The sequence below is a fragment of the Marmota marmota genome, unplaced genomic scaffold (genome assembly GCF_001458135.2).
Source record: "Marmota marmota marmota unplaced genomic scaffold, marMar, whole genome shotgun sequence".
Classification (NCBI taxonomy): Eukaryota; Metazoa; Chordata; class Mammalia; order Rodentia; family Sciuridae; genus Marmota; species Marmota marmota.
Window position 1 is genome coordinate 1,399,029 of NW_026000208.1, and position 12,988 is coordinate 1,412,016.

A 12,988-nucleotide genomic window follows, 5' to 3' on the forward strand; every position below is an offset into this window, starting at 1 on the left:
TGGGCCTGCTCCAGGCGCTGGCGGTGGCCCGGCTCCTCCCCTCTGGCTCGACGACAAATTGAGGAGGCTCGGGTGTCTGTGCCTCACCCCCCCTACCAGTAGACCAACTGTTTCTGTCGCCGCTGTTATTGATGAAGTTCTCTCCTCCGCAGCTTTCTAATGACATCAGATCTCTGCCATGTTGGTATCCTATGCGAATGGCAGCATTTCGTTCCCCTTGCCGGGCAACCAAAGCAACGGGTGAGTCCTGACCGGCCCTCAGCAGGACCCTGACCGAGAAGCAGTTTCCGTGGGCTCCTAGCCCTGGGCCAGGGCAGTTCCAGGAGCCGGAACTCGGCCACTCCATGCTCGGTGTAAGCTCCGATAAGAGTCCCAAGCCACTCTTAAATTTCCACTTTGCTTTCCTTGTCATTGCCATGACCTCCATCATAGAATTCATTCGGTGCCTCTGGCCTTCTGTAGTTCTCCTCAGGACCCTTCTCCTCTGCATCAGCCTCATCAGTCCTGTCATATGTCAGGAGTTCAGCAGGCACATCATGAATCTGGGCATTAGGTGCATGGTTCAGCATCTTCAGGTTTTCAAAGACTGTCTGGCAGATCTGGTCCAGATACTGGCATGAGTTCTGATTCTCACTGTGGGTGCTGACATCTGGATAGAGTGTGAAGTCAGGGGCAAAGTACTCAAAGTATTCACTATAGGGAAGCTCCTCACTAATGACCTCTTCTACCAGCATCGATGTCTCATATGTCCAGCAGCGGGCAATGTTTTAGGCAGTATAGCCTCCACCACCCAGCACCAGTAGAGGGATATTAAAGCTCTTGATATATTCAACACATTCCCTATGCCCTTGGATACTAAAGTTGAATAAGCCCAATTGATCCCAACCCAGAGTCAGCTTCACACTGTCCACATTGGAACATGATGCAGGTGGCTTGGTAGAAGTCCACCGCCTGGTTGATGACCAGTTGGAAAAGGTGCTTGTAACTCTGATCATCAATGCCATCCTATAAGGGCACATTGAGACAGTAGTACCAGCCACTTTATGCTCCAATTTATACATGTCACCTGTACCAGGGAAGAAGTAATTTCCATAATTGTGGAAGGACACAGTCATGACCCTACAGTCAGTGAGGTAGAAGGCTTCCTAAATGCCATCTTCATGGTGGATGTCAATATCAAGGGTGGTACTTGAGCAGCTCCAGGATACCAATTACAATGTCGTTGACATAGCAAAAGCCAGAGGCCTCAAACTTTGTGGCATGGTAGAGACCACAAGCCCAGTTAATGGCAATATTGCATATCTTATTGTTCAACTGGGTTACTCCTTGGAGAGATGTCCCTGTGTAATAGGAACAGAACTCAAAGAGCCCAGGACACACTAGGCAGTCATCACCCATGTTGAAGGCATTAAGGCTCTTGGTGAAGCCCTGCATATTGGTGGAGCCGACTCTCTGTAGGAAATCAGTGTGGTCCTCAGAGTCGAAGCAGCACACATCATGCTGGGAGGCCTGGTATGGCTTGAAAATGATCATCTTCTTATGGAGACCATAGTATAGGAACAGGCTATGAGTCAATGCCAGGCAATGGGGCTTCATAGGGTGCCCACTTTCGTACTAGAAGTTGCCTATGTCTGGGCTGTGGTTATTGATGGACGTTTATTTTATTTATTTTTATGTGGTGCTGTAGACTGAACTCACTGCCTCATGCATGCTAGGCAAGCGTGCTACAACTGAGCCACATCCCTAGCCCCTGCATGGCATATCTTTTCTCATCTTTTTACTTTCAATATGCGAAAGTCTTTGTAAGGTGAGTCTCTTGTATGCAGCATATTTTTTGGTCCTCTTTATTAATGCAATGAGCTAATCTATGTCTTTTGATTGAAGAGTTTAGATCATTTACATTCAATGTTATAATAGAGAGGTGAGTTTTTTTTTCTCGTGGTATTTCAAATGTTTAATTCAGACTTGATTCTTGTTTTGACCAGGATTTTTACTGCTGTGACCATAATACCCAACAAGAACAATTAGAGAAGGAAAAGTTTACTTGGGGACTCATAGTTTGAGATCTCAGTCCACAGATTTTTGGGGAAATACGGCCAGCATCTCATTTGGGGTTTCTTCTGCCCAGAGGAATCCAAGTCACCCTAAATAGTCACCTTAAATCTTACTATCTCAAACAATTAAGCAATTCTAAATCTTAATCTCAAATAGTTAACAAATAATAAAACACAAACACTTGGAAATATGTTTATAAAAGCGAAGCCCCTGATAGATCTAGTCCACATGGGTTCTTGAACTAAACAAAGACGAAAATGGCTCTAGTGGTTTTAAAGGGGTACATCAAAGGCAGGGGTAAGGTTTCAAGGACAGAGTCTTCTTTGTGCTACCTTGCAGTCCATATTGATTGACATCTTGACAGGTCACACCCATCTCAGGTGCTGTGTGGGTTCTTAGAGCTTGAGGGGGAAGTTCTCCTGCATCATCCGGTCAATCCCTGTGGGGAGTGCCCTAGGGAGTTCTCAGTGCCAGACTTATCCCCTCAGGAGGCTACTATGTGCAACATAGTTCACTCTCAGCCCACAGATGGCTCGTGACATCTCTCCCTTTCTTAATTATTGTGATATAAAAGTTAGTAGAAAACATATCATTTCAAACATACCATGTAGAATGTTTCAACATGTTTTCAGGATGCGAGCCAATCACTTTACAAACTATTCAAACAATTAGAGATGCAGGGCCATGAGATTGGTCCTGCTTTATTAGGTATCCTGCCTGGGTGCTTTGATGTATCCCCATGAGATTTAAGCCATTATTATTGTTATACCAAACACCCATCAGATGATCTCTATTTTTTTCCAAATTTTACTGGGAAGCATGAAATTTGGTACAGTAATACAGGCATACTTATATTTAGCATGGCATTTAAACCTCTGTTAGAATTTGAGAGCAGAAAGCTTATTATTGATATCTATAATAATGACTTTTAGAATATTTAGTCCACTTGCAAACTCTCAGTATTTACCGAATTGTATAGGACTTTAGAAATATTTTGAGCCAAATTATTAAGAAAATTAGCTTAAGTAGATTACATTTTTTACAATTTACAGGATATTTATTATGCCTCCAATAATTAATACAAAAGAGGACACAGGCCATACCAGGAACCCTCCTTGTGGCTCCTGTCTATAAAGTTAGATATGGGGCCATTTGTAAGATGGAGCAAATGAGGCAACAGTTGAATGCCGAGATCCCTTTTTGGATATCATGTTTCCTAAAAGTTGTAATATTACCAATGAAATTTTCAAGGGTCATAGCATCATGACAGAATGTATTATGTCCATAAACAAGATAAATGTGGAGACAGATATAAGCCAGAAATAATATATTAAGATATATAAGACTAAAATTATCATCAAATAAGAAATAACTGTTGTAAATCAGTTTGTCAGGCTTTAATTTGGCCTTCATTACATGGCTGTAAATAATGCCCAAACAATAAGGAATAATTTAAATCATATGGATTTTAAAGAGTCAAAAGGATAGTATATCTAACTTTATCTTTGTATCCTAAAAATGTTTTATATAACTCAATTATATTTCTAGCTTCTTAGATCTTTTGTTAAATTAAGAATCCAAATTAGACATGGTTGATTACAAATTTCTTTTGAGAAGTAGAAGTAAAACATTCAGTTGCATTGCTTTTACATAGAGTCTTTCTGGCTTTGAACTTTCCATACGAAGTAGCATCTTGATATAATTGTATTTTATCAGTTTTTTGAAGATCAATCCAAGACTTATCTGTCACCTGTAGGGATTTTATATTGCACTGGCAAAGCATTTGAATTCTTCGTTCATCTAGGAAATTTTATTGTAGAATGATTAGGGCAGTAAAATATTGGTGAATATTCTGTGGAAATAACTGGCTTGTATGGGAAATTCTATTTCAATAATCATTTTATTTTAACAACAGTCCAGGTATATAAATACTGTCTTGAATTCTGAGGACCAGTATGATTGACTGGTCTAGGTTCTTCCCAAATTGTCCTTTCCTAAAAGTTACCTTTAAATAACCAGCATGTTCATTATGGGACCAATATATATTTAAGTTTCTACAGCAGCCAGTATGCTTAAATCCAGTCACATGAGTAGGTGTAACAGAAGTATCTGTAAGACCATCCATCATATGGGTATCATTAATAAATATTGGGATGGATACTCCAATCCATATTGCAAGGTACATTAAAGGTAGACTGGGGAATGAGTCCACAGATGTCTCTCCATAGATTTTACTTACCTGGCAGCTCATGAAGCCTGCATGGCTGTAAACTTTTTTTATGGTACTGGGGATTGAACCCTGGGCCTTGTGCATGCTAGGCAAGCACTCTATAAACTGAGCTATGTACCCAGCCCCCTAATGGCTATAAACTCTGTGGTTGGAGATTTACCTTCCTGTGTCAGGTTTTTCAGCCGTTTCCACAATGACAGGTTTACATTCTATACTTTGAAATCTAGTTTAACTTATTGAACTATATTGTTCAGCAGCAGTAAGACTTTTATTATCACAATTTAAAGAAATTTTTGAAACTTTTTGTCAGATTAGCATGTGCATATAGGGTTCTATTTTCCCCCTTTATTTATTTTATTAAAATTGAAGAAAAGGTTGAAATAATTCAGAGTATCATTATCCTTAAGCTTTATATCATATCATGGTCTAATACGGTACAAGTATTTTATAAGAAGATATTTATTATCTCTAGTTTGCCAGGAACCTTGGTGAAAGTTACTCATTAGGCATGTCAAGGCCAATATTATTGAGTTGGAAATGGACTATAGTAAACAGAACTTAATTTTATCAAATGTATGATCTGATTTTGACTTTACCAGAATTATGAAATGGAAAATATAATAAGCTATGTATAAAAATTTGTATTTTGAAACTAACTCTAAAAGAACTTGATGATTATCATTTTTTAAAAAAAATTTTGTTGTAAATGGACACAATACCTTTATTTTATTTACTTATTTTTATGTGGTGCTGAGAATTGAACCCAGTGTGTCATACGTGTGAAACAAGCACTCTGCCACTGAGCCACAATCCCAGCCCTTGGTGATTATCTGAACTTGGGATTAGGTGAGAGGCAGAGTTTGAATTTAGGAAAGGTGGCCTCTTCAAGAGACATGGAAGATATAAACATACACCTTTTTAGAGTGGGAAATATATATGTTTAATGAGCATATGAAAGACATTTTGTCTTTTATGATAACAATAACAAAAAATGAAAAAAATAATGAATAGTTTTCTATTTATCAATCTAAGAGAAATTGTTTTTATTATTAAACCTAATGTTGATATAAGTATGGAGAAATCAGTACCCATTGATAGGTAAAAATAAGTCAGTAGTATTGTTTAGGACAGTGATCTAACAAATTATTTAGGAAAACTTAGAATTTTATATGGTATTGACTCAGTAATCTTCCATCTCAATGGACTTGTGGCAAAATAATCTATATGTTTAAACATTGTATGAATATCTTTGATAATTTATTTAAGGTAGTAAGTTCAATTCAAATATGTATAATTTACAATGATTTTACAAATTTTTAAAAATATCAATATGTATTGTAGGACAAAACTTTAAGCTCACATGGAGAAATGTTTATCTTGTTTGTTGTGTAACAGGGAAGTCCTAATATAAAATATTACATTTTGGGATATAAGTGTTGTCAGAACATTAGGAAGCGTAATTTTCTTGTTTGAGAAGAAGTTATTTCTTTATTAGTGCAAGGTTGGTCTAATTTAGGTGGCAGTTTTTGGACTTTTAGTGTCTTAACTTTTTTTTTAAGAGAGAGAGAGAGAGAGAATTTTTAAAATATTTATTCTTTAGTTATCGGCGGACACAACATCATTGTTTGTATGTGGTGCTGAGGATCGAACTTGGGCCGCACACATGCCAGGCGAGCGCGCTACCACTTGAGCCAAATTCCCAGCCCCAAGTGTCTTAACTTTTGTAAAATAATATGAATGTATTATTCCTGCCTATCATGATTGTTACATATAAATTAGCACATACATGTCACAAAAGTCATTTTGGCTGTGCAACAAGGTAGATGCTGCTCTTTGAAATCGTTTTTGGAATGGTTCCTGTGTGGCCTCAAGTTCCTCAAGGGTGATGTCAGAGGGATATGTCTTTCAGCAAACATGATTTTATTTTTATATAAAATATGTATATTCCTGTGTATAGGAGACAATCTAGTAGGCTGTATATTAGATGTCAATAGCAGTTAACTTGTGGACAGAAGAATTTTATGGCATTTTTATATTTGTGTCTTAATTCCTTTAATATTTTCGGCTAAAGATATGTAAGGTGTTTTATCTTAAAATTAATTTTACTTTCTCATTTGAATATCAGTTTATAAATTTTGGTATGTAATCTTTTGGGTTAACATAAACTAGTTGATCCAATTTAATGTTATATCTAGAATATAAAATGGACAAACTAAGAAAACTTTTAATTCCTTCTCAAGAGAAGGTCTTAAAACATCTTTATATCTTATAATGTTACCCTCTAAACAAGTCAGTGTCCCTCAATTGTTCTTTAAAATTACAACCAAGTTTACTTTCCAGTGTAGAGAGTATCTTATTGAAAATAGATCCAGTTAGAGAACCCTAAATGATATAAACAAATTTTTAATAAAATTTGTTATCATTATAGTTTAAAATAACCATATAGCTTTAGTTTGAAAAACATCAGCTTGATAAAATGTTTTCTTAAATCTTACACTTTAAAGACTTATATATTTAGGAAATAGATATAATTGTTATATAGGAATTAATAATGATTATCCTAATTATTGATGTTTTAAAATCAAATTTAATTTTTAAAGAGAAACTTCAAAATTGGAACTTAAGTTGGTATTTGAAAACATTTACTATCTAATCAAAGATGTATGAATCTTAATTTATTAAAAATTAGACCTTTTTAAAAATAGTAAAAATTACTAGGCATAAGTAATTATTTTATTGGAATGAGTAGAATAATGTTGCAATAAGTTTTTGTCATCATAATGGATGGATAAAAATTTTGGTTTATATCAGCACAATAATTTCTGTTCTTATGGAAAAAACTGTAATATTTTTAAATTGATTTTTCTATATATTTATAGCCAAATTAGTCACACATAAATCTGTTTTTCAATTACTTTAATCTCCTATAACACCTGTCTCAATGTCATATAAAGATTTAATCTATTTAGGAAAATCTTTATTGTTAAAGTCTTGAATACATAAAGAACTTTTTACCCAGAGATGTTTTCTTTCTTTCTTTTAGGACTCTATATAATTTTTGTTTCTTCTCTGTAGAAGCATTTCTTTCTCTCCTTCCAGAATTCTTCCTCTTAGCTATATTTTGGAACAATTCCTGTAAATCTAAGAATCTAAACAAATCATTATATGTTGATAAGAAATATTTCAATGGAAATGTAGCCAAAGCTTTTTGCACACCTTTGTTCATAGAATCATATCTGTTTGGCATCTTATGAAAACTTAAATAATAGCAGTTAAGATTACTTGATGATTGCATCTCAGCCTTATAATTTAATAAGTATCTCTTGAAATAAACATATAATAAATTACATTTATCTTCAATGTCTCTAACTGTAAAAGGCAGAGCATCAGGTAAATGCATGCATAAAAATTATGTGTTTCCTGTTGAGGAAAAATAGTTAGAAGCAAATAGACATATATGTTAATTAGCGTAGGAATTAAAGATTATTGATTACTTAAGCAACTGGAAAAATATGTATCAAGAATGAGAATATATTCTTATATAATGACCTAAAGTGAATCTTATTAAATCACGTGATTTTAAAAGTATTTGGATCCATTTTTATTTTTGTTTGAAATGATGAGTGCACTCTTTTATCTATGTAAACCTTGACATATGCAATATAGTTAATATAGAATTTTTGTGCATATATTTATTTAATCTTTGAACACACGCACACACAAATCAGAAGAATGAAGATTGTTGGTCATCATGAGAACATTATGATTGAACACTTTAGATTGCTGGCTTTTTTGTTCTCTTGATGGTCAAATTCATCCCTAAAATCCATAAAAGGAAAGTCAAAATATAAACAAGTACAAGTAAAACATCTTTGTCAACGTAATAAGTCTTTTGCAACTCCTCCTCAGTAGCATAGCTAAAGAAAGAAAGGGAAGATTCTCGGAGGAGCCTGTAAATAGAACTAGAGATAGACTAATTTAGCATTGGGAAAATTCAAGCATAAAACTTTTATTGAGGACACAGAAATTCATCTGTTTGGACTCTTAGACGGAGTCGGGCATTCCTCTTCAAGGAGCAAAAGCTGCAAAAGTTAGGTGTCTGCTATGGCGAAACAAGTTCAGCAAAGCTGGGAGGCGGGCCGGAAACTCCACCTGAGTGAAAGTGGGAAAGACCAAATGGAATCCCACAGAAGTGCGGGAGGCGGGACTTAAGGGTACCGCGTTGTTCCAGCTGTGTGGCTAGAGCCATTTTCCGGTGTTCTTCACGTGACGTGAGATTTTGCTTCCTGTGTTAGGGTCCGCACTTCTCAGGCAGTCTTGTCCTGGGTGCCCTCCATGCCCGTCTATCTGAAGTAGAATATTAGTATTCCTGGCTGGACCCCACTGTACCAAGAGCTGCAGCAGTCACGGCTCTGCGCCGCTAACCCCGGCGCAGGAGTCACCGCCATAGCTTCCAAGGCTGAGCAGAATCTTTGATGCTGCCCCATTGCCTTGTCCCCAAAGCCAGCTTGGTTGTCAGCATTCTGTCTTTTCTGCGAGCTGCCCCCATTGCCGACACTGCTGCCGGTTCTTGTGTGCTCCTGTTGCCATTCGCCCTTAGTGTCTTTGTGGTCATCTGAGTTTGTCTCTGGGACCATGGCCTTTCCGTCCGCACTTCCTAGCTCTGAATACCTCCGCAGCAGCATTGCATGGCTTTCTAGGTTGGTTTTACCTGCCTTCTGTGGAACCCTGAAGGGCTGCACCAGGTTAGCAGTCTAGCCCACGGAGAATCCCTGTTCTGGATAAGCTTTTGACCCCCGATGTTTGGTGCATACAGCTAGTAATTTCTGACCCAAAGCCGGGCTTTAGCTAGTAAGGGACCACTCACGGGATAGGATGAATCAGTCCGTTTAAATCTCTGAAACACTTGCAGAAAATGCATCCTTTCTTCTCCTCACTTATTTTAATAAGAGTTTTAAGTGGATAGGCCATTTTGTGGAAGAGTTTTGCTTCAACTTTATATCAGGGTATCAAAATAAACTTTTCCACCTCCGAATTTTCTCTAGATTGGGGTGCACACTCCGAATTTTCGATAGTTCTTTGAGGTTGGTGTGGGAGTGGCTTACCTTAATTTTTATCTTCTGCATCTAGGGATGATCAGATCATTCAAATGAGTCTCTACTTACTTTTGCTTCATCTCTGAGGCAGGTCCACGTTGAGTACCAAATTTTGGGGGGAAGATGGCCAGGGTACACAGGCCAGACAGCTCATGACACATAGACATGGAACTCCATTCCTTGGGGCTCAAGGTGAGGCTGAAAAAAATCTTAGGATGCCCTATGTGAGTGAGTTGCCCCATTGGTGTCTATTCAAAGGAATTTTTACTTTTACAGCCTTGATCCTAAAATGGATATGGTCTTGCCAGTTCCTGAGATGAACCTATTGTTTCAGGGTAAAGTACTTGGTAGTGGCTGTATTCTCTTTTAACTATCACAAGTTACTTCATAAGTTCCTTAGCCCCAGTTTTACTCTCACTTTTCAGGTCCAAGTTTTCCAAATATTTCTGTTCTGTTTTCTGCTCATGATTATCATAGTAAACCTCATGAAAAGCTACCAGGAATACTCATGCCACTCCCCTAAAGACTATGCTGCCTTGAAAGTTCCTTGATCAGATTAATAAGTTCATTGCCTTTAAATATAGTCTCACAGAAAGTCTCAGGACACAGAAAAATTTGGACAACTTCTAGCTAGAACATAACATGCATGACCTCTAGTCTAATTTCCAATAGAGTCTTCCTTTTCCTGTAAAACTTCTTGACTCCAGCTTTCATTCCCCAGTCCTATTGGCATTCTCATCTTTTGATCTCCCATCAGAATTGTCTGGTAAGGTCCACCTACAACATTCTAATGCTTTTCCAGCTTGCCTCAAAAAGCTTCTGAACCACATGTGCAGTTAGTCACAGCCACAACCTTACACTATGGCATGAATTCTGTCTTAGTCAGCTTTTCTGCTACTATGACCAAAAGATGTGACAAGCGCTATTAGGGGAGAAAAAATTTATTTGAGGGCTTATGCTTTCATAGGTTGCAGTCCATCAAACTCCATTCCTTGGGGTGCAAGGTGAGTCTGAACATCATGGCCAAACTATAGGGCAGAGAAAGGCAGCTTAGGACATCATACCAGAAAGCAGAGGAAGAGAGACACCTCTCACCATGGACAAAATGTATACCCCAAAGGAACATCCCAAATAACCCACCTCTTCCAGTCACACCCTACCTGCCTACAATACCAACCAGTTAATCTGTATCAAGAGATTAATTCATTGCTAGGTGAAGACTCTCATCACCCAATCAATTCACCTCTAAACTTTCTTGCATTGTCTAACACATGAGCTTTTGAGGACACCTCACTTCTAAACCAGACCAATTCTTTAAATGTCTATTTCATGCAATTAATCCCTATGCTAGTTGACAAAATATCTCATTGAGTACTTTTGTACTGTAGGTTCCAGGGTTTAGAAATTGGTTGAGATCTGAATTTGTGTACCTCTAAATATGACTCTTGGTTTATCTGTTGTATTTTTTTAAAATTCCACACTTATTTTTTATATTAGCCATGTTGATTTTGATGTGTTTTAGAGAAGATCTATTATGATCCTATTTGGTTTTCTGTAAGCTTTTTTTTTATTTCCATATCATTCCTAAGATTTGGAATTTTTTCTGATATTTTATTGGAAAGATTTCTCATCCCTCTTTTTTTCATAAGAGATTTTTATTTGTTCTTTTTAGATATATTTGACAGTTAAGTATATTTTTCATATGAACCTATTCAACATATATATGTTGAATATAATTTATTCTAATTATGTCCCTCCCTCTTTTAGTTTGCATTTTGAAATCCTCATCTACACCAATGCTTCTTAAATTTGGTCTTTTGATGTTATCCCAGATTCCTTGAATATTCTGGTCATAGTCTCTTAGCATGTTTTTTCTAATGATGAACTTTATATAGTTTGTCTTTGATGCCTAAAAAAATCTATCTTCAAAGTGATCTAATCTATTGGTGATGCTTTCATTAAATATTTATTTTAGTTTAGACTTTCATTGCCGGAATTTCTGTTTGGTTTCTCTTCAGGATTTCTGTCTCTTTATTGAAGTGATCTTTCTCTTCCTATGTTTTATCTCTAATTTCACTCTTTATATCATTTAGCTTGTTGAACATTTTAACTATGAACCTTCTAAATTCTTTCTCTGACATTTCCTCCACTGAGATATCAATTTAATCATTTGTGAAGTGTTATGGGCAGTTTGGTAATTTATTCACTTACTTTTCCATATTGCTTGTATGTCTACACATCTCTTAGGATGACTATTGCTTCTTCTTTTAAGCAATGGACTATTTTCTACACTTCTTTCTCTTAGGATCCTTGGAATGGAAGAATATCTAAGTACTGATATTTTAACTCAATATATGGGTTTTCCTGGTTGTACTCAGCACCACTTTGAAAGAATCCACAAAACCCTATTTACTACAATCCTTTCAGAGCTAATCCACATGCTAGTAAATCCTATGAATATCAAAAAACTCATTGATATTGTGCTCAACCATTCCTCTAACCCAGATGTAATCTTGTAGTAAAGTTCTGGAATGGTTAAAAAATGTTGTTAGTATATATAGAAAAATTGTTGTAACATTTTATGGGGATTGAAAAGATGAAGAGAGAAAGATTAGGCAAAGGAGAGAGAAAAATATAATAAAATAATAGATTAATACACACCAAGGTAAAAAGATAAAAAGATGAATAGGGTATTTGGGGCAATAGTAGATAGTGTAAGACGGAGAATAGGGATAAGAGGAGCAATTATAAACCAGATCTAATAAAACAAAGATAGAATGATTCCAATTAATGCTTTAAAATATTAGAAGGAATACATTTCAATGGGTTGAAGGTATAGTGTTAGTTTTTAGAGTGACCACTATTAATCAAGATAAAGAATGATATATGTGATTAAAGTTAACATTACAGTTATTTATAGTAAACCATGCCATGATAATATTTAGTTGAATCTTGGTTTGGATTTCTTTAGGATTTGGGACATTTAGAAGATTTCCATCATTATTTGGCTTTGGATCACACCAGAAGTGGTGAAGCACAGGAGCCCTTACTCTGCTTGCTAAGGACTTTCCCCCAGCTCTTTCTGGTTTGTCAGCTTAGCGTCCTGTGGCTGACTGCTCAAAGGACATGGTATTGTGTGTTGGTTATTTGTATTGTGTGCCAGGGACCAGGATTTAGAGCTCTGGATTATTGCTGTAATTGCTGTGGATAGTGGTGTACCTGTTCCCCTATAGAATCCTTTGCAGTGTGGTGTAGAGCCTGGTTGATGTCCACAAGCACAGATCCTGTGATTGTGGGTTCTCTGAGGGTGATCTATGGTGCAGAAGTATTATCCCTGGCTGAGACAGCTCACTGAGTAAGGTGACTTAGCAGACTCACCTGGGTTCTATCTTCCAGTGCCCCATGTTTTAAATGGGGGTGAGTGCTTTTTCCCTCTGCTGACTGACTGAGGCGGTACCCCAGCCAGTGTCCAAACAGTGCTTAGACACTCTTCATTTGTGGTCATAGGTCAGGGCAGATACTGTCACTATCCACTGCCTTGGACCCAGGCAGCTTTCCTTGACAGATTTTCCACTGGTTCTGATCACAGTCAAGGCACCTACCCTTT

The 12,988-nt window shown here is 36.8% G+C and overlaps 1 long non-coding RNA gene and 1 pseudogene across 1 annotated transcript in view; one reads left to right on the forward strand and one right to left on the reverse strand.

The window, feature by feature from the left end:
• The window catches only part of LOC125612822, a 247,459-nt gene that overhangs the window by 184,722 nt on the left and 49,749 nt on the right, over positions 1-12,988 (forward strand). The window lies entirely within an intron of this gene.
• Positions 384-1,620, reverse strand: LOC107159944 (annotated as a pseudogene).